Source organism: Dendrobates tinctorius, unplaced genomic scaffold, assembly GCF_039654945.1.
Source record: "Dendrobates tinctorius isolate UK_male_01 unplaced genomic scaffold, ASM3965494v1 ptg000009l, whole genome shotgun sequence".
Taxonomy (NCBI): Eukaryota; Metazoa; Chordata; class Amphibia; order Anura; family Dendrobatidae; genus Dendrobates; species Dendrobates tinctorius.
Genome location: NW_027361677.1, coordinates 2659016 through 2680514, shown reverse-complemented (window position 1 = coordinate 2680514; position 21499 = coordinate 2659016). Strand labels below are relative to the sequence as shown.

General features: G+C 48.8%; 1 protein-coding gene across 1 annotated transcript in view; it reads left to right on the top strand.

The window, feature by feature from the left end:
* The first annotated feature begins 5625 nt into the window (after positions 1–5625).
* NUTF2 (nuclear transport factor 2) overlaps positions 5626–21499 on the top strand; it is a 53025-nt gene continuing 37151 nt past the window's right edge. Inside the window, exon 1 of the mRNA XM_073581717.1 lies at positions 5626–5781. The gene's annotated coding sequence lies outside the window, so the exon portion shown is untranslated. The remainder of the gene's footprint in view (positions 5782–21499) is intronic.

The following is a 21499-nucleotide window of genomic DNA, read 5'->3' as shown; positions in this document are numbered from 1 at the left end:
ACCCCCACCCTCTGGAACTCATCCGCGGAGGAGCGGGGCCTTAGAGAAAAAAAAAGCTTGCATCCTTCTCTGAAAGACCTGAACTCCTTTTTATCCCCTGAGAAAAGGTCTGGTAATTTGACCGGAGATTCGGGGGACGCTAATGACACATCCCTACCCCCAGAACTTGAAGCCCCTGCATCGACAGCCACCTGCACAGTAACCACCAACTGTTGCTGGGTCTGGGCCATCGTGCGTTGTTCCACATTGAGCTTATGGAACATTTGGGTCAGGTGCTTGACCTGATCAGCCAAGGCTTGTATGGGATCCATGAGGATAACACACACTAATTTTTTTTTTTTCCCTTCAGAAAAAAAAAACAAAAACCCTGAAACGGTCAGTTATAATGTCAGGGTCCTGACAGCGCCGGCGAGCAGCCTCTGCTAAGCAGGGACTCACCCACACCGCAGGGACCCCCGGGGACAAGAATAGCCGGAAAATGCACTAAGAAGACTAGAAAGCAGGCACAGGACCTTCGGTCATGTGAACGGTCATGTGACTGCAAGGGGGCGGGGCTTAGCGTCAGAGAAGCCAGAGAACTCAGATTATGGCAAAGCAGAAGTCATGCACAGTACAGACCAGCGAGATACAGGAGGGATAAACAGACGGGAGGTCAGACAAAGCCAAAGGTCATACACAAGATATCAGCACAGTACCAGGGAGGAGACAGAGCGGATAATCAGGGCCAAGCAGAGATCAAAACCAAACAGACATAGGAGGTACCAGGCAGAATCCAAAGCGATATCCAGGGAACAGACTGAGTCGTACACAGAGAATCAAGTAACCAGAACACAGCACAAACACACTCAGGGGTCACCACACAATGCCAAGGGCGAAAGTATAACTGACAGGGATGGGAGCATCCTGAGGCTATAAGAAGCCTCCCCCAGAACCAGGGAGAGGCCACAATCATAGCCCCAGGTGTGCAGGTAAGCCTGCACCGGGATCACAACCTTTAACCCCAGAAATGCCAGTCATCAGCACTGGTTCCAGACATTAACCCCACGTGTGCGAGTCAAACCCGCACTGAGATCATGACACGGAGGAGGCCTTTCTGACCCTAAAACAGGCTTTTTCCACGGCTCCGGTCCTGCATCGCCCTGAGAGCAACCGACCTTTTGTACTCGAGGTGGACGCTTCCTCGACAGATGCCGGGGCAGTATTGTCCCAGAGATCCGCCTCCGGTCGCCTGCATCCTTGTGGCTTCTTCTCGAAGGCCTTTTCTCCATCTGAGTGCAACTACTCGATCGGCGACCGGGAACTCCTGGCCATCAAGTTGGCCCTGGAGGAACGGCGTCACCTCCTGGAAGGAGCTGTCCATCCCTTTGTCATCTTCTCGGACCACAAGAATCTGGCCTATCTCCAGTCTGCCCAGAGACTCAACCCTCGTCAGGCCAGATGGTCCTTATTTTTCGCCCGATTTGACTTCGAGCTCCGTTTCCGTCCTGGCAACAAGAATACCAAAGCCGACGCCCTGTCCAGGGAGTGAACTGGCTTGCTCCTCCTCCAGGCAAGACGCTTGTGCCTGAGAACCGGCCGGCCATGCCGGAACTAAGAAGACCCTTGACCTTATCACACGTCACTACGGGTGGCCCACGCTTCACCAAGATGTACTTGACTTTGTGGCTTCTTGTCTATCCAGTGCTAAAAACAAAGTGCCACGAAGACCTCTGTCCGGCTTGTTGCTTCCGTTGCCCGTCCCTGCGACCCCTTGGGAGAACATCGCCATGCATTTCATCACCGACCTACCCTGCTCTTCGGGTTGCACAGTCATTTTGGTGGTGGTGGATCGTTTTTCCAAGATGGCTCACTTCGTTCCTCTGCCCGGTCTTCCGTCGGCGCCGGATCTGGCCAAAGTTTTCATTCACCAGATCTTCAGACTCCATGGACTACCTCAACGCATCGTGTCTGACCGAGGGGTTCAGTTTACCTCCAAGTTCTGGCGATCACTTTGTAAGCTCATAAACGTTTCCCTCGACTTCTCCTCGGCCTACCATCCACAGTCCAATGGACAGGTAGAGTGTACCAACCAGACGTTGACTGGGTACCTACGTCATTTCTCCAACGCCCACCAGAACGATTGGGTCGACTTACTCCCCTGGGCAGAGTTCGCTTATAACAACCATGCTGGCGAGTTCTCGGCCAAGTCTCCGTTCTTCATTGTCTTTGGCAGACATCCTGGTGTTCCCCTCCCTTTCCGATAACCCCTGCCTCCGAGGTACCCGCGGCCAACGCCTTGTCCTCTGAATTTTCCAAGATTTGGGCCGAGAGCAATACGTCACTCAAGAGGTCCGCCGATCAGATGAAGAATTATGCCGACAAAAGGAGATTGGATCCTCCACCGTATCGTGTCGGGGACAAGGTCTGGCTCTCCTCCAAATTCATTCGGTTGAAACTGCCCTCCTACAAGCTGGGACCACGCTACATCGGTCCGTTTGAAATTCTTGGACGTATCAATGAGGTCGCCTACAAATTGAGGTTGCCTGCTTCGCTACGGGTCCCGAACACCTTCCACGTCTCTCTCCTGAAGCCTGTGGTGCAGAATCGCTTCCATTCCTTGCCTGATCCTGGTCCTCAGCCGGTGGGTGTCAATGATGTCTTTGAAGTGCAGGACATTCTCGCTATGAAGAGGGTTAGAGGTAGGACATTCTTTCTTGTTGATTGGAAGGGCTTTGGTCCTGAGGAGAGATCCTGGGAACCTTGGGAGAATATCAATGCTCCCCGTATCCTCAAGAGATTTCTTGCTAATCTCCGGGGAGGGCGGCTTAGGGGAGGGGGTACTTTTACACCGCTCCGACATACTCACCCGGCCTCCGTGCCCACGCCGTCTCTACATACTCACACGGCCTCCGCTCCCACGCCGCAGCCTCTTGCCACCCGATGGCCACGGCGTTCACCTCTGACAGGCTCACGGCCGACGCCATCTCTGCATGCAATGCGCATGCGCCATAGGCCGCGGCCGTGCCTCCCTTCTGCTTCTTGTGCTCTGGCTGTGACCTGACCCAGAAGCACCTTTGGACCAATGGCAGACCAGACGGGGCCATATCAGGCCACTTCCCCCTGATGGAGGCGCCTGATCGTTGTGTTACCTTGCACACTGGGCCCTGCTTCCTCCTGTGCTCTCTGCAGCCTCTCGGTTTCGTCCTCTGTGTTTCCTGCAGCAGCCTCGCAGCTCTGTCATCCGTGTTCCCTGTAGTATTCTCCGTCCTGCTCCAGTGTTCCTGTTCCCTACTGCTCCTGCTCTGCTCCAGCGTTCCTGTTCCATCCTACTCCAGTCCTGTTCCTGTTCCATCCTACCCTAGTCCTGCTTCCTGTTCCATCCTACTCCAGTCCTGCCTCCGGTGTTCCTGTTCCATCCAGCTATCCACACTCCTACAATCCTACTCCAGTCCTGCTTCCTGTGTTCCTATTCCATCCTACTCCAGTCCTGCCTCCGGTGTTCCTGCTCCATCCAGCTATCCACACTCCTACAGTCCTACTCCAGTCCTGCTTCCTGTTCCATCCTACTCCAGTCCTGCCTCCAGTGTTCCTGCACTAGCCAGCTATCCACACTCCTACAATCCTACTCCAGTCCTGTCTCCTGTGTTTCGCTCCAGCCATCTCTCCACGTTCCAGCCTTACAGTCTACACTTCAGTCCCGCACTCCTACTCCAGTCCATCCTGAGGCTCCCCTCTCGGTACCGGCTACCGTGGTACTTGAACCCCTGGGCCTGCTCCTAACCGTCCCTGTATAGGGGTCGGTTCCACCTGGCAGCTCGCGCGGGGCCCGTCGGTGCCACGGACCAGAGGGTCCACTCCTGGAGATTCCGGCTCCTGACCACCCATGCTAACACAAACACAGCATATCAGCACCAACACCTCACTCCAGCTACCCAGCTCTGTGGTGGAGGGGTGATAATTTTGGCTTGTTTTGCAACCACAGGATACGGGCATTTTACAGTCACTGAATCGACCTTGAACTCCTCTGTATATCAAAGTATTATACAGTCAACTGTGAGGCCATCTATCCAAAAATGGCCAAATCTGGGTCACTTAAGAGGACAATGACTCCAAGCACTGGAGAAAATCCACATCAGAATGGCCGAAAAAGATATCATGTAATGGCTGAATCATAGTCCAGAACTCAACCCAAGTGAAATACTGTGGCAGGACCATAAGAGAGCTTTCTATTCCGGTCTCGGCAGCTTCACTTCTGATCCTGTGAACGGCCATCAGTCCCACCTTCTTTCACATGTAAGTGATTCATATGCCTCCGGCATTCACAAAGGGTTCATCATGGCAGTGGCAGGAGCCTTCCCCAGGCCTCTGGCTGCCATGGCAACCAATCGGCCCCTTGCAGTGACGTCGACGGGGCGAAGGCCGGAGCCGACCTCCAGGCATCTCCACTTCTGATCCTGTTAATCACCATCAGTCCCACCTTCCTTCACACATTTGTGAGGCACATGCCACCGGCATTCACAGTGACAGGAGTCTTTTGCAGGCCGCTGGCTGCCATGGCAACCAATCGGCCCCTTGCAATGATGTTGGCGGGACACAGGCCAGAGCCGACATCAAGGCATAGTTGTGTGGCTTAAATGTCATTGTCACTTATTGACAGCAGCATTTAAGTGGTTAACAGCAGCGATCGGAGATAGCGCCGCTCTCTATTTATTAGAGGCAAGCGCCGGCTGTGTAACACTGCCGACATCTGCCCTGGGAGGAGCGGCTACAGCTCCACACATCCCCCAGTCCCAAATATATCTGTAATGTAGCATTAAATGGTTAACCACTTAAATGCCGTCGTCAGATATTGATCCCACGTCCCGGGGTTGGTGCGGTATTGATTTAGGCGCTAACTAGCCCCCATCTCTTGATGGGCGACACCACATCTGTAAAGGTCTGACCTACCAAAATACTAAAATCACTGAACCCTTAAAGGATAATGCCAAAAAAGCCAAAAAAAAAAGGAAAATTTATTGGAATCTAAAAAAAAAAGAAATTGCAATAAAAAAAGATTAAAAGGTCGTATCCACCCCAAAATGACAGGACTTAAAGCCACATCTCACCTCACAAGAAAGACCCCACTAACCCTCACCCGTCGTAAAAATAAAAAGTTCCGCGAAGACGTGACCTAAAGGAAAAAAAAATACAACTAAAATAAAAAAAAGAGCGTCCATGTTTGGTGTCGCCGCTCTGGAGAGCCGCGTTTCCAGGGCCATTTTTTACCTCATAATGAACACGGTAAATATGAAACCCAAAAAAGATCAATAACAAAGGGGGGGAGAATGTTTTTAACCATTTCAACCCCAAGTTGTATTTTGTCTCCTCTACGGTAAAACAAACAGCGTCACAAAAAAAAAAACACCTCATGGGAGAAGAATAAAAAATGGGGGAAAAAAGAGAACACGTCTGTAGCAGGAAGGGAAGTGGGTGCATTTTATTTTATTTTTTTATCACCAGGGTCTCAAAAATGAAGATATTGTGGAACAAAAGATGATTATTATATTTTTTTAATAAAGAAATCAATTTATGTAAAATAAATTCTGTCAGATGTTGGTGTTTTCACAGGGTGTTGCTCGGGGGGCTGCCATACTGTGCGAGCGGGCAGAGGACAGGAGGAATCTCGTCAGAGACTACAAGTCCCGGCATCCCTCGGGGCTGGGGCGGAGCCTGCTGGAGACGCCTCTCGCTGAGGAGGAGGAGGGCGGTGGCGGGAGCTGCGCGCTCGTCGTCGGGACCTGGCAGAGCAGAACCTCGTGAGGGGTAAGCGTCCCCGGTGTGTAGGCCTCCGCCTCTCCGGGGGAGGGGACCCCTGGTCCCGGTGGTCTCCGGTCGTTTCCTGTCATGTTATTTTTTCCCTCTGTATAGAGCATGGCGGCGCCTTGGCCTGCGCTGCGGCGGGAGCTCAGCTCCATTGTTGCTGTCAGTGAATGGAGCTGACAGAAGTTTCTGGGCCCAGCAGTGCGGCCACAGGGGGCGCTGCAGGATAGGCCTCAGGGCGGCCATAGTGATAAAAGTTGGGTAATGGGGGGATTCTGGTGACAAACGACCACCCAGCCACAAGTTTAAGTGGGGGGATGGCAGAGAGACCCCACTGTAGACTGAAGCCGCTGCGCCATGGAAACGGTGGACCCCCTCCTGGGATTGGTGGGGGTCTCTGTGGCCGCACCCCCCACTGATCTATGGGGATCACTACTTCGTAAAGGGGTCTCCCGGACCATGGTTAGAGCGATCTCATCACTCTGGGTCGTCCCCTTTCGAGAAACTTTTCCAGCTATGTACAAAAAAACCCCCTTGGGTCTCCACCGCTGCCTCAGTCGCCGTTAGTTGGCTGCAGTGCCAACGTCATATGAGCCCGTGACTGACTGCAACGTCTGAAACACCGGACCCCTGCAGGGTAAGTAAGAAAAAAAAAATCTACTTACCCTCCCGGGGTCCATCAAGGTGTGACGGTTGCTGCATCGGTTTATTTGACTGCAGTGGTGACACCGCTGCAGCTGATCACGGAGCTCAGCGGCTCGGAGTTGCTCCAGTTACATCAACAGAGCAGCTGGGCTCAGTGATCGGCTGCAGTGTTCTCGACGTGATGTCAGCGCTGCAGCCAAATAAGACACCCAGGAGGAGGGTAAGTAAAGTAGTTTCTCTTTTTTTTTTTTTTTTTTTTCTTCTTGCAGCCAACTGTACATATCAGGAAAAGCTTTCTAAAAGAGACGACTCCTTTTAATCACTTAGAATGGATTTCCTAGTGCACAAACACAACGTATACCTAATACCAACCCTGTACACCAGGGAGATTTCATGCGTCACACAGCGAGTGTGAATACAGCCGGGAGAAATTCCCATCCTTTAAGATCTCGCCTTACATTGCAAGTTTGGCAACCGGTCATGTCACGGCCTAGTGGATGTAATGTAACCAGCTCGTGCAATCATGAGGGTTTAAAGAGTAATTAAACTTTAGCAAAAAAAAGTACATCCTTTCAGATCGAGGGTCTGGCTTCTGAGACCCTAAAGGTATGTGCACACGATCAGGATTTGACCCAGGTGAAATCTGCATCTGAGGTCACCTGCGCTTTTGATACGTTTTTTCCACATCCATTTTTGAAGCCATTTTTCATTGCCTGTGTTTTTTTTTTTTTTTTTTGTCACTTGAAAGAAAGCTAATTGAAAGTTGGCTTCTGGGAAGGAAAAAAATTGCTTTCCTGTTTGCAGATATATTGGGGTATGTTCCCACGGTCAGTTAAGGCTGCGGGTTGGGCGTTGTGTACATGTGCAGCATCCAACACGCAGTGTCTAGCTGTTACAGCGTAGTGGGATGGGATTTCAAGAAATCCCATGCCCACTGTGTGCACCGATGCCCGTGGCACACCCGCAGAGACGGACATGCTTCGCTTCTTTTCCAGACCGCAGCATGTCAATTTATGTAGCGGAGACTCCGTTGTGTAAATACCCATATTCCGGGGTCACATTTGCCAGTGCGAGAAACTCGTGCATCGATACCCGGGACCGGAGTGTACAGCTGCATGTCTTTCTATGCAGCTGAACGCTCTGGTCCGAACCGCTGGCGGCAGTGCTGGGTATTGAGGTGAGAGACTTGCATGAGTTTCTCGCATTGCACTTGCAAGTGTGACCCCAGACCATACACTTTCGCTAGATGCGATAAAACCGCATGATCTTCCTACTCGCGTGTATTAAGTGCGGAAACACAGCTTACCATGCATGTGTACTAATTTAAATAATGGAGAATCTTGTGACAAAGCTGGACGTACATGACACCGGAAGTGGAGGAAATCACAGAGATGCCCTCCTTTGTAATAAATAATAATTTAAAAATATAGCGTAGGGTTCCCCTTTGTTTGTTAACCAGCCAGAGTAAAGCAGACTACTGGGACTGGTATTTCAGGCTGGTAGGGATCTAATATCCATGATCCTTACCAGCCTGATAATACCAGGCCACAGCAGTCTGCTTACCTTGGATGGTTAGCAAAAATAGTGGGATCCCCTTATTTTTGTTAACCAGCCAAGGAAATAGCAGACAGTTGCGGCTTGGTATTCTCAGGCTGGCGCGGCCCATGGATTTTGGCCCTCACCACCCTAAAATTAGCAGCCGCCCCACATTTGGCACATCCAAAGATGCGCCAATTGTGGCACTTTACCTTGCTCTTGCCTTGTAGCGGTGGCAAGTGGGGTAAAATTTGTGAGGTTGATGTCACCTTTGTATTGTCAGGTGACATGAAACAAACGTATTAGTATTGTAGAAGTGTCTATAAGACACATCATTACTAATCCTATAGTTACTTGGTAAATAAAGACACAGCCAGAATAAAGTCCTTTAATTGAAATATTGACACAGACTCCTTTTAATAGATCTTAATTGAACCATACTTACTGCATTGCCTACTCCAGACACCATTGTCTCCTGGAAGAGAATTAAAATAAAAATGCAACAGTAGCCTTACCTGTTCGCCGAGAAGATATACATACTGTCCCACGACAAGTCCAGCCCTGCTACACCTGGATTCCTTTGGCTGAACGGTTTCATTATGCCACCATTGAGACACAGCGGAGCTTGATGATCACCGGTGATGGCTCTGTCCCAAGCGGTCACGTGCATTGCAGTTCCCGTGATCAGCTGATCGTGAGAACTTGGCTAGTGACCGGCGATAACCCCCGTCCCTGGTGGTCACGAGAACTGCAGTGTACGTGTTCTTCCGGCTGAAACAAGGTACAGTATTATTTAAATAACTAGAAAATAGGCATCGGGAGTGCAGTGAAATGAACATCCGCCGGCGGGCGGCTGAGCCTATGAGCAGTGCCGCACGGGATTTGAATGCATGCATCGCTCTCACCCCCCTATCCTGGTATGCATGGCCCTCTCACTCCTCTATCCTGGTATGCGTGGTCCTCTCGCCCCCCCCCCCTATCCTGGTATGTGTGGTCCTCTCACCCCCCCCCCCCTATCCTGGTATGCGTGGTCCTCTCACCCCCCCCCCCCCTATCCTGGTATGCGTGATCCTCTCACCCCCCCCTATCCTGGTATGCGTGGTCCTCTCACCCCCCCCCCTTATCCTGGTATGCGTGGTCCTCTCACCCCCCCCCCATCCTGGTATGCGTGGTCCTCTCACCCCCCCCACCCTATCCTGGTATGCGTGGTCCTCTCACCCCCCCCCACCCTATCCTGGTATGCGTGGTCCTCTCACCCCCCCACCCTATCCTGGTATGCGTGGTCCTCTCACCCCCCCACCCTATCCTGGTATGCGTGGTCCTCTCACCCCCCCACCCTATCCTGGTATGCGTGGTCCTCTCACCCCCCCCCCTATCCTGGTATGCGTGGTCCTCTCACCCCCCCCCCTATCCTGGTATGCGTGGTCCTCTCACCCCCCCCCCTTATCCTGGTATGCGTGGTCCTCTCACCCCCCCCCCCCCATCCTGGTATGCGTGGTCCTCTCACCCCCCCACCCTATCCTGGTATGCGTGGTCCTCTCACCCCCCCCACCCTATCCTGGTATGCGTGGTCCTCTCACCCCCCCCACCCTATCCTGGTATGCGTGGTCCTCTCACCCCCCCCACCCTATCCTGGTATGCGTGGTCCTCTCACCCCCCCCCCCCCTATCCTGGTATGCGTGGTCCTCTCACCCCCCCCCCTATCCTGGTATGCGTGGTCCTCTCACCCCCCCCCCCCCCTATCCTGGTATGCGTGGTCCTCTCACCCCCCCCCCCTATCCTGGTATGCGTGGTCCTCTCACCCTCCCCTATCCTGGTATGCATGCTACCTCTCACCCCTATTAAACTGCACACATACAAAAAAAACATTTATACTCGCCTCTCTTCCTTGTGCTCTGGGGTAGGAGTTTGGTGCCGGAGTATGCGCATGCCCAATGTGTCTTCAGTAAAATGGCGGCGGATAGTGCTATGCACATGCGCGATTCTGACACCACACTCCTGCCCCGGTCTCTGGTGAGGAGGAAACGCCGCGGCCACGCTCCTCCCGGTCAGGTAAGTATGTAATCCCCCGCCCTGCCAGCTGAGTCAATGAGCGGTGCCTTGTGGGATTTGAATCTCCCGCCAAGCCTCAGACGGGCGGCTCAGCCAGTGAGTGGAGCCGCTCGGCTTGGGGGAATCAAATCCTGCGTGGCAACGCGCATTGGCTCAGCCAGCGGGGCGGGGGATTTGAATCCCACGCCGCTCATTGAATCCCGGCCGCCATATCGGAATACCCATAACTTGGGTGTTCCAATATGGCGGTGCCATTTTTGTCACAGCTTCCTGCCGCGGTGGATTGAGGGATAGCGACACAATCGCCGGAAGCTGTGACAGCTGATTGGCAATTATATATTAGATTACACATGCGTAGTAATCTGTGTTCCTGCACTTAATACGCATGTGACTAGGAACATAATGCGGGTTTACCACATCTAATGATAGTGAAAGGGTAATCTATACAGCGGAGGGTGAGCGTCTCCGTTACATAGACATGCTGCGGTCTGGAAAGCCGCGCTGCATGTCCGTGCATGCATAGTGGGCATGGGATTTCTTGAAATCCACTATGCTGTAACATCTGGCCACTGCAGAGGTACGCATCGTCCAAACCGCAGCGCTTACTGACCGTGGGAACATACCCTAAAGCCAGGGTCACACTTGCGTGTGTAATGCGAGAAACTCGCTCATCAATACCTGGCACTTGGACTGAAGTGTGCCGCTGCATGTATTTCTATGCAGCCGCACACTCCGGTCCCGAGTGCCGGGTATTGATGTGCGAGTTTCTGGCATCACACTCGCAAATGTGACTCCGGCGTAACTGTTCAAACAGTGCGCCGATAAGTGCACAGCTCCTTTGTACGCTCAAAGTAGATTAAAATATTCAGTAGAAAGCATAGATTATACCAGTATTTCCCCATTCCAGTCCTCTCGGCCCTCAACAGGTCTTGTTTTCAGGATTTCCTTAGTATTGCACAGGTGATAGAAATATTATCAAGGCATCAGAAGTTTTCACAAGTTCTCTCACTTGTGCAGTAGGGAGGAAATCCTGAAAACATGATGTATTAGGGGCTGTGAGGACTGGAGTTTGGGAAACTGATCTACACTACTCTTTTGAATGCTCAAAATGTGCTGAATTTAATAATAATAATAAAACACATACCTCCCAGACTTGCACCGATCCTCCGCTTTGAGGGCTATTTTCCCGGCGATCTCATGACTTTTTGTCACGTGAGCATTGCAACCGATCAGCGGAAACGCGCAGTTCCAGCAGTGGAGAACCCCTTTTTAACGTTATGAAATTTGATCAGTTACAGCCTGGTTAAAATGGTTGTTATGAATATGACCCTCTTTAAATTTAGCCTTTGTGAAAGGCCGGTGTATATCTGTTACATCCTGACAATTCACCTGTTACTGAGGCAAACTCTAGTGATGAGTGAGTGTGCTCGTTACTCGAGTTTTCTGCGTATCTTGGGCATGCTCGGAGAATATGTTTGAGTCCCCACAGCTGCATGATTTGCGGCTGCTAGACAGCCTGAATACATATGGGGATTCCCTAACAAACAGGCAATCCCTGCATGTATTCAGGCTGTCTAGCAGCGGCAAATCACGCAGCCTCGGGAACTCCATCTCTGAGGACACCCAAGCATGCTCGGAAAACTCGAGTAACGAGCACACTAGCTCATCACTAGTAAACTCCCATCAAGATAAATATATTATTACATGTAGATGGGCTACCTCTATGTGCTACCCTTTGTGACCTAGTTTTTTTTTTGTTTTTTTTTTAAATTCTATAATTTCCCTCACCTATGAAAGCACTTGAGTGGGATCCGCCCCTATCATCGGATAGGAAGCCAAAAGCACAAAATAAAAAAAGGCAACTCCCTCATCCTCCTTCAATGTGGTTTCCTGACCTCTGGATGTAGGAGCCTTGAGCACACAGCTGGAGCAGCCATCAATCACAAAGCACCCTAGCATGTTCTTTAGCATCCTCTAGTATGAATGTCAGTGAGTACAGGGGCCCAGTTGGGCGCTGAAATGCTAAAATCAGTTTGGGAGAATCTAAATGTAATGCTTCCCTACCTACCTATCTATGATTTCTGGCATGGGGTCTTGTGTTTCGGTGGGCTTGCAGCTTTGTGATTCTCGCTTGGCCTGGCTGTTGTGCACAGCACCATTCTTCCCTGGCACAGAGCGATAGATCGCATCTGGAGGTGATTCAAAAGCCTCTGCTGACGCGGCTGGGCATGACTAACGACATCATTTTGATTGACAACTGGCTCCCCCAGTTAGGCAGTGGGAATCTGGCTGTCAATCAGAATGAAGTCCCGCCCTGTCGACGGAGAAGCCTCATCTCTATAGTCGTAACGTCAGCAGAGGCTTCTGAATCCCCGGCAGGAGCGTCTGTGACCGCTCTGTGACGGGGAAGAATGGTGCCAGACACAACAGACAGGCAAGTTGCAATTACCTGGCTGTTACGTCATGTACTTTTTTTGTTTTCTTTAAAGTCCTGGATATCCCCATTAAAGCACCTGTCTTGTGAACTGTAGCTCTTGTGTTTGAATCTCTGTGATGTGTTGGGCTGGTCTCTTCATGTCTTGTGTTTGGTTGGTTGAGCCATTATGCCCAATAAGTATTTAGGGATTGAAGTCATAAAACTGGTAAATTGAACTAAGTGGCGAGTTGGTCAATTATCCAGTCAATGTGCAACTGGAGTGATAAAATGGCACCTCTGCAATAAACCTCTAAGAGGAGGAATCAATGGGTTAATGTCCCCTTACCAGTCAGACTCCTACAGTGAAGGAGGAACATTTTTGTTAGTTAAAGGGGTTGTCCACTTACTCAGACAACCTCTTCTCAATCCCTATGTTTCCCCTCAGAGATCAGTTGAAGCTGTTTTGTCCAAAGGAGGGAAACGAGCACTGATTGTAATGCTGCACAATCCCTGCGACCAATTTCACGAGATCTACAGAACAACAAGTGCTGACACAGCTCAAACGGTGTCAACACTGGATGTGAGAATGGTGTTACTACAGGTTATAGATATTGAGAAGGGGGTTGTCTGAGTAATGGACATCCCCTTTAAGACAAATGCCTTTACACTGAAGTTAGACCGTTCTCATTACCGTATTACTCGAGAGCTGGATGATGCGTCCATAAGCTATAGTGAAGGAAATAAGTATTTGATCTCTTGCTGATTTTGTAAGTTTGCCCACAAACAAAGACATGAACAATCTATAATTTTAAGGGTAGGTTAATTTTAACATTGAGCGTTAAAATAACAAAATCCAGAAAATCACACTGTATAAATTATATACATTTTTTTGCATTTTGCAGTGAGAAATAAGTATTTGATCCCTCTGGCAAACAAGACTTAATACTTGGTGGCAAAACCCTTGTTGGCAAGCACAGCAGTCAGACGTTTTTTTGTAGTTGATGAGGTTTGCGCAATAGTCAGGAGGAATTTTGGTCCACTCCTCTTTGCAGATCATCTCTAAATCATTAAGATTTTGAGGCTGTCGCTTGGCAACTCAAAGCTTCAACTTCCTCCATAAGTTTTCTATGGGATTAAGGTCTGGAGACTAGCTAGGCTAATCTATGACCTTAATGTGCTTCTTGTTGAGCCACTCCTTTGTTGCTTTTGCTGTATGTATTGGGTCATTGTCTTGCTGGAAGACCCAGCCACGACTCATTTTTAATGTCCTGGTGGAGGGAAGGAGGTTGTTACTCAGGATTTTACGGTATGTGACTCCATCCATTCTCCCATTGATGCGGTGAAGTAGTCCTGTGCCCTCAGCAGAGAGACACCCCCAAAACATAATGTTTCTACCTCCATGTTTGACAGTGGGGATGGTGTTCTTCAGATCATAGGCGTCATTTCTCTTCCTCCAAACACAGTGAGACCACAAAGACCACAATTTTTGTCTCATCTGACCACAGCACCTTCTCCCAATCACTCACAGAATCATCCAGGTGTTCATTGGCAAACTTCAGATGGGCCTGCACATGTGCCTTCTTGAGCAGGGCGACCTTGCGGGCACTGAAGGATTTTAAACCTTTACAGCGTAATGTGTTACCAATGGTTTTCTTGGTGACTGTGGTCCCAGCTGCCTTGAGATCATTAACAAGTTCCCCACGTATAGTTTTAGGCTGATCTCTCACCGTTAGTGTTTATCAGAGGTGATGGTTATCACGTGGTTTTATTAGTCTCTTTGCAAGAAAACTAATTTTTTTGCATTTAACTTTTTTCCATCTCTCAGTCTTCATGGTTGGATTGTGTTAGCATCCATTTAAGTTGTAAAATTGCAGCCATTATAGAGAAAGGGATAAATTATGTAATCCCCAAAATAATGTTTGATTGTGGCTCTATTATATATTGAATATCTCAAGGGCTGTCACATTGTAGAAGGATCATCTTTATTCTCATTTGCACAAGGAAAGACTAGAAGCAATGAGATGAAACTGAATGGGAGGAGACACAGATTAGATATTAGAAAAAACTTTGACAGAGTGATCAATGAGTGGAACAGGCTGCCACGAGAAGTGGTGAGTTCTCCTTCAACAGAAGTCTTCAAACAGAGGCTGGACAGACATCTGACTGGGATGATTTAAGGCCCTTTTACATTTAGCGATGCACCAGCGATCCGACCAGCGATCCCACCCGGTCAGGATCGCTAAATGATCGCTAGTGAGCTTTCATACAGAAAGATCTCACAGCGATACAGCAGCGACGCAGCGCACGATACTTACCATTCACACACAGCGATCCTGACGTCCTCCCGCCCGCCTCCACGCGTCGCTCGTCGTCACAGCAGGAAGTCTCAGCAGGAAGCGCCCGACGAGAAATGGAGCCGGACATTCTCACGCGATCAGCGATGGACAGCGGGGGAGCCGGTCGCTGGTAAGTATCACACATAGCGATATCGCTAGCAATATCGCTATAACGTCACAAAACCAGTGACGTTTTAGCGATATTGCTAGCGATATCGCTTAGTGTAAAACCCCCTTTAGCGAATCCTGCTTTGAGCAGAGGGTTGGACCAGATGCCCCAGGAGGTCCCTTCCAACTCTACGATTCTATGAATAGCTCAGACTTTTTTGCTTGTTCTAGTTGAATCTGCTCTTAGTACTTGGCTAGGATGCGGTAACTGTTTCGGCTTAAATAATTTTTTTTTAGTACTTAGGAAGTAATCAGGGCTGTGGAGTCGGTATAAAATGGACCGACTCCTAAAATATATATATATAAAAAAAATTGGGTACGATGCAGAATATTTTTTCACAGGAATTTGGGAAAGTTATGAAATGTCCTATAAATGGCTGTTCTATTCCTGATCTAAGGCTACATTCACACACAGCGTTTTTGCTGCGTTTTTTTAAGGATCCGTTTTTCAGCTGCAAAGCAGATCAGCTTTTTAAAAAACTGCATCACCTGAAAGGTTTTTGAGCTCATAGATAATGTTTTCAATAGCAAAAGCAGATTAGAAATCTGCGCTATCCATTTATCCATATCTGTCCCAATATCTTATCTGTACCAAAAAGAATGAAAGCCGGATAGCACACAGACTAAGGGTACCGTTACACTTAGCGATTCACCAGCGATCCCGACAACGATATGGATCGCTGGTGCATCACTGAGTGGTCGCTAGTGAGCTGCCACACAGGCAGATCTCACCAGCGACATAGCAGGGGTCGGGGGTCGTTACTTACCTGTCAGACGCTGCAATCCTGACGTCCTCCCTCCTGCGTCCACGCGTCGCTCGGCGCCACAGGAAGCCCAGCAGGAAGCGCCCGACGAGAAATGATCCAGTACGTTCTCGCGCGACCAGCGATGAGCAGCGGGTGAGCCGGTCGGAGGTAAGTATCAGACATAGCGATTTCGCTAGCAATATCGCTGCTACGTCACAAAATCGGTGACATTACAGCGATATTGCTAGCGATATCGCTATGTGTAACGGGGGCTACGGGGGCTTAACACTCCTTTTTTTTTTTTTTTTTTTTTTTTAGCACCAGTCAGGTACACCTCATAGCTGCCCAAAAGGATGTCCAGGACAGGCAATGCGCGTCTTCAGTAACACATCAACATCAATTGATGGTTGGAATAAATAGACTGCATTCATCACCACATCTTCTTAAGGTGTAGGCTTTATTTTCAAGTGTAGGGGTGTGCAGTATGAGGTTCTGCAGCAGCTGAGGTGTGCGGTATGAGGTTCTGCGGAACAGTATGAGGTTCTGCCCCCCCCCTGGCTATGCCCATGGCGTGAATGTAGCTTGAGGATCTAGGCCTTGTCTTAGCTGAGATAAGTCATAGTGTGTGTGTGTATATATATATATATATATATATATATATATATATATATATATCCAGCAAGGACTCTGCGAACCAGGATTGGAGTAAAATAATAATTTTCTTTATTTCTTCAAAAAGTAAAAAAAACACGACCCACAAGGATCAGAACCAGAGTGCATGGCAGAAATAAACGCAAATGGGACTACGCGTTTCGGCGACTTAATCCCCTTTCTTCACTGTCCAAACCTCAGGGGGGGGGGGGGGGGGAGTTGTCAGTAGAAAAAGAATTGCTTTTTTTTTTTTTTTTCCTCTTTACTCTTATTGGAGCTCCACATTTATACATTGTTGATTGAATGAGATCTAAAACTTTTTCAGTCTTCCTTCCTGTCTCACTATCTATTGATCTATGGATATTCTAGGGATGTTTCTTCAGATGAGATCTTACAGGGGTGCTTACTCCCTATCTGGGAGTTCCTTGGTCATCATCTCTCAGGTGCTGTCATGGGTGAGGGGGAACAATGATGGTTACTTACTGGCAGGGCTGTGGAGTCGGTAAGCCAAACCTCCAACTCCTCAATTTCCATGACACTGACTCCACCAAAATGGGCTATGACTCCAACTCCACAGCCCTGCTTACTGGCAATTTGATTTCCTGAAACCATCACAGTACCTCTATTTATTCCATCCCTTTGGCTTATGGTTGGTGGTGGTTGTGCATCTTCTCTTCTCACAGTGAATAATGGGCTTGAGTGAATGTATAAATAACAAGAATGATTATAATTTGGATGACTCTTAAACCACATTGAAGGAGGAAGTGTGAGTTGCCTTTTTATTTTGTGCTCTTGGTTTCCTGTCCAGAGATTGGGGGGGGGGGGGAAGCCATCTCTCAGGTGCTGTAATGTGTTTGATGAAAATCAAACTACCAGTATGTAATTTTTTTTTATGCTCCCAGGGGTCACGTATGACCGAAGTCGTCCTCCTCCACTCTCACGGTGATTGACAGCACATCTTGTATATTATTTATTACTAGCTGAAGAGCCCGGTGCTGCCCGGGCATTGTAACTAACTACGGTTAGTTATAACAAATTATAATGAAAAAAAAAAAAAAAAATATATATATATATATATATACAGTGCCTACAAGTAGTATTCAACCCCCTGCAGTTTTAGCAGGTTTGATAAGATGCAAATAAGTTAGAGCCTTCAAACTTCACACAAGAGCAGGATTTATTAACAGATGCATAAATCTTACAAGCCAAAAAGTTATGTTGCTCAGTTAAATTTTAATACATTTTAAACATACAAGTGTGGGTCAATTATTATTCAACCCCTAGGTTTAATATTTTGTGGAATAACCCTTGTTTGCAATTACAGCTAATAATCGTCTTTTATAAGACCTGATCAGGCCGGCACAGGTCTCTGGAGTTATCTTGGCCCACTCCTCCATGCAGATCTTCTCCAAGTTATCTAGGTTCTTTGGGTGTCTCATGTGGACTTTAATCTTGAGCGCCTTCCACAAGTTTTCAATTGGGTTAAGGTCAGGAGACTGACTAGGCCACTCCAACACCTTGATTTTTTGCCTCTTGAACCAGGCCTTGGTTTTCTTGGCTGTGTGCTTTGGGTCGTTGTCTTGTTGGAAGATGAAATGACGACCCATCTTAAGATCCTTGATGGAGGAGCGGAGGTTCTTGGCCAAAATCTCCAGGTAGGCCGTGCTATCCATCTTCCCATGGATGCGGACCAGATGGCCAGGCCCCTTGGCTGAGAAACAGCCCCACAGCATGATGCTGCCACCACCATGCTTGACTGTAGGGATGGTATTCTTGGGGTCGTATGCAGTGCCATCCAGTCTCCAAACGTCACGTGTGTGGTTGGCACCAAAGATCTCGATCTTGGTCTCATCAGACCAGAGAACCTTGAACCAGTCTGTCTCAGAGTCCTCCAAGTGATCATGAGCAAACTGTTAGACGAGCCTTGACATGACGCTTTGAAAGTAAAGGTACCTTACGGGCTCGTCTGGAACGGAGACCATTGCGGTGGAGTACGTTACTTATGGTATTGACTGAAACCAATGTCCCCACTGCCATGAGATCTTCCCGGAGCTCCTTTCTTGTTGTCCTTGGGTTAGCCTTGACTCTTCGGACAAGCCTGGCCTCGGCACGGGAGGAAACTATCAAAGGCTGTCCAGGCCGTGGAAGGCTAACAGTAGTTCCATAAGCCTTCCACTTCCGGATGATGCTCCCAACAGTGGAGACAGGTAGGCCCAACTGCTTGGAAAGGGTTTTGTACCCCTTGCCAGTCTTGTGACCCTCCACGATCTTGTCTCTGATGGCCTTGGAATGCTCCTTTGTCTTTCCCATGTTGACCATGTATGAGTGCTGTTCACAAGTTTGGGGAGGGTCTTAAATAGTCAGAAAAGGCTGGAAAAAGAGATAATTAATCCAAACATGTGAAGCTCATTGTTCTTTGTGCCTGAAATACTTCTTAATACTTTAGGGGAACCAAACAGAATTCTGGTGGTTTGAGGGGTTGAATAATAAATGACCCTCTGAATAAACTTTTCACAATTTAAAAAAAAATTAAACAAAGAAATAACATTCTTTTTTGCTGCAGTGCATTTCACACTTCCAGGCTGATCTACAGTCCAAATGTCACAATGCCAAGTTAATTCCGAATGTGTAAACCTGCTAAATCTGCAGGGGGTTGAATACTACTTGTAGGCACTGTATGTATGTATATATATATATATATATATATATGGCCCCGCCCACTCCGCATAGCCACATTCACTATAATATCCCACATCATCCCGTCAGCCAGAGCCACCGGACTACTACCCCTAATATCCCGCATCAGCCAGAGCCACCGGACTACTCCCCCTAATATGCCGCATCATCCCGTCAGCCAGAGCCACCGGACTGCTACCCCTAATATCCCACATCATCCCGTCAGCCTGGAGGCAGAACCAGACCGCTGAGTGGAACGGTCCTAACTTCCATACCAGGGATCCCTTTAAGAGGGGCCTGGGGTCAATACCAGAGCGCTGAGTGGATTTGCTTTGACTTGTATACCAATGATCCCTTTAATAGAACCATGGGGTCAGAATCAGAGTGCTGAGGGATTTGCCCTAACGTCCGTACAGGCGATCCCTTTAAGAGAGCCTGGGGTCAGTACCAGAGCATTTGAAGGCAATTGCCCTGACTTCCATACCAGGGATCCCTTTAAGAGAGGCATGGGGTGAGAACCAAAGCACTGGATGGAGTTGCCCTGGCTTCCATACCGGAGATCCCTTTAAGAAAGGCCTGGGGTGAGTACCAAAATGCAGAGTGGATTTGCCCTAACTTCCATACCAATGATTGCTTTATGAGACCCTGGGGTCAGAACCACAGAGTTGAGTGGAAAGGTCCTAACTTCCATACCGGGGATCCCTTTGAGAGGTCTGGGGTCAAAACCAAAGCGCTGGATGGATTTGCCCTGACTTCCATACTGGAGATTCCTTTAAGAGGGAAGATGTGCCTTTGGGATGGAGGATGTGTGATGGGAATATGGGCAGGGAGGGGGATTCATTTGTCATGTGCTCTCTGCTCCTTTCAGGGGGGCTGACAATGGCTGGAAGCTTAAGTTCTCGGGCATGCTAGATATCTCCCACCATGTCAGTGTCTGCTGAGGTGTTGTCAAGTGGGAAAACTTGCTCAAAGCAACCAATCACAGCTCAGCTTCTTTTAACCAGCTCTGGTGAAATGAGAGATGCTTAGTGATTGGTTGCAAGGAAAACTGTTGCTCATAACCAATCACAGCTAATCTTCTTTTGAACAACTCTGGTGAAATGAAAGATGCTTCGTGATTGGTTGGTGATACACACGTACATTCAGTTTTATATATAGGGACTAGATGGAGGCCCACCTATCCACTCTTTCCCCATGTGCTGACTTCTCCCGTCTGTGCCCTCTTCTTTGACCTGTCTACCCCATGTGCTAGCCCCCTTGTCTGCTGTCTCTCTCCTTCCTGTGCTGTGTTCTCCCCTCATGTGCTGTCCTGTTTGAGCTGTCTCTACCCCCCCCCCCCTTGCTCCGTCTCTCTCACCCCTGTGTCTGACCGTCTACAGAACATACCACAGCTCCTGGGCAGGAGAGGAAGCAAAAGACAATACTGACATTACAGCAGGAGATCACAGAGGATACATTTTGTGAGGTAAAATATTGTTTAAAAACAGTGTGAAATATTTTACCTCACAAAATGAATTCTCTGTGATCCCCTCCTGTAATGTCAGTATTGTCTTTTGCTTCCTCCCCTGCCCAGGAGATGTGGTATGCTCCGTACATGGTCAGACAGAGGCAATTTTTAAAATGAACTTTCGTTCGTGGGAAAACCCCTTTAATGTGACCGGCATCCTCTGCCTGTAGACACGTCGCGCATCTGCCGCCGGGATCTGCCGAATGATTCACTGTGCCTGCGTGGAATTTGTGCAGGTGCAGTGCGATGGTGTTCCGCTGGTGGTACCGTGCAAGAGGCTGTGTGAGTTGCGTACGGTGTGTGTGTGTGGTGTGACTGTGTTCTGCTGGTGGTACCGCGCAATAGGTTGGTACCAGCAGCAGTTTCCATATTGAGACACCATCACTTGGGTGTCCCAATATGGCGGTCGGTGAACTTCCTTCGCTTGGAATTCTGGGATACGGTGACATCTGGACAGAACAGGAAATTAAAACATTACAAGGCAATTATATAAATAGATTATAGTGCCATTTATTCCATGGCGCTTTACATGTGTGAAAAGGGATATGCATAATAAAAACGAGTACAGTAATCTTAAACAATACAAGTGACCAACTGGTACAGGAGGAGCGAGGACCCTGCCCGTGAGGGCTCATAATCTACAAGGGATGGGTGAGGATACAGAAGGCGAGGGTAGAGCTGGTCGTGCAGTTTAGTGGATCGGTGGTTACTGCAGGTTGTAGGCTTGTCGGAAGAGGTAGGTCTTCAGGTTCCTTTTGAAGGTTTCCATGGTAGGCGAAAGTCTGATATGTTGGGGGTAGAGCGCTCAAGAGTAAGGGGGATGTGCAGATGAAAACTTGTATGCGATTGTAGTAAGACGGCAGTAGAGGAGGAGCTCTTGTGAGGATCGGAGGTAAGTACTGGGAGACTAGGTCACAGATGTTTGGATGGCTTTGTACGTCATTGTTTTGAACTGGTGTCTCTGGGAAATGGTGAGCCAGTGAAGGTA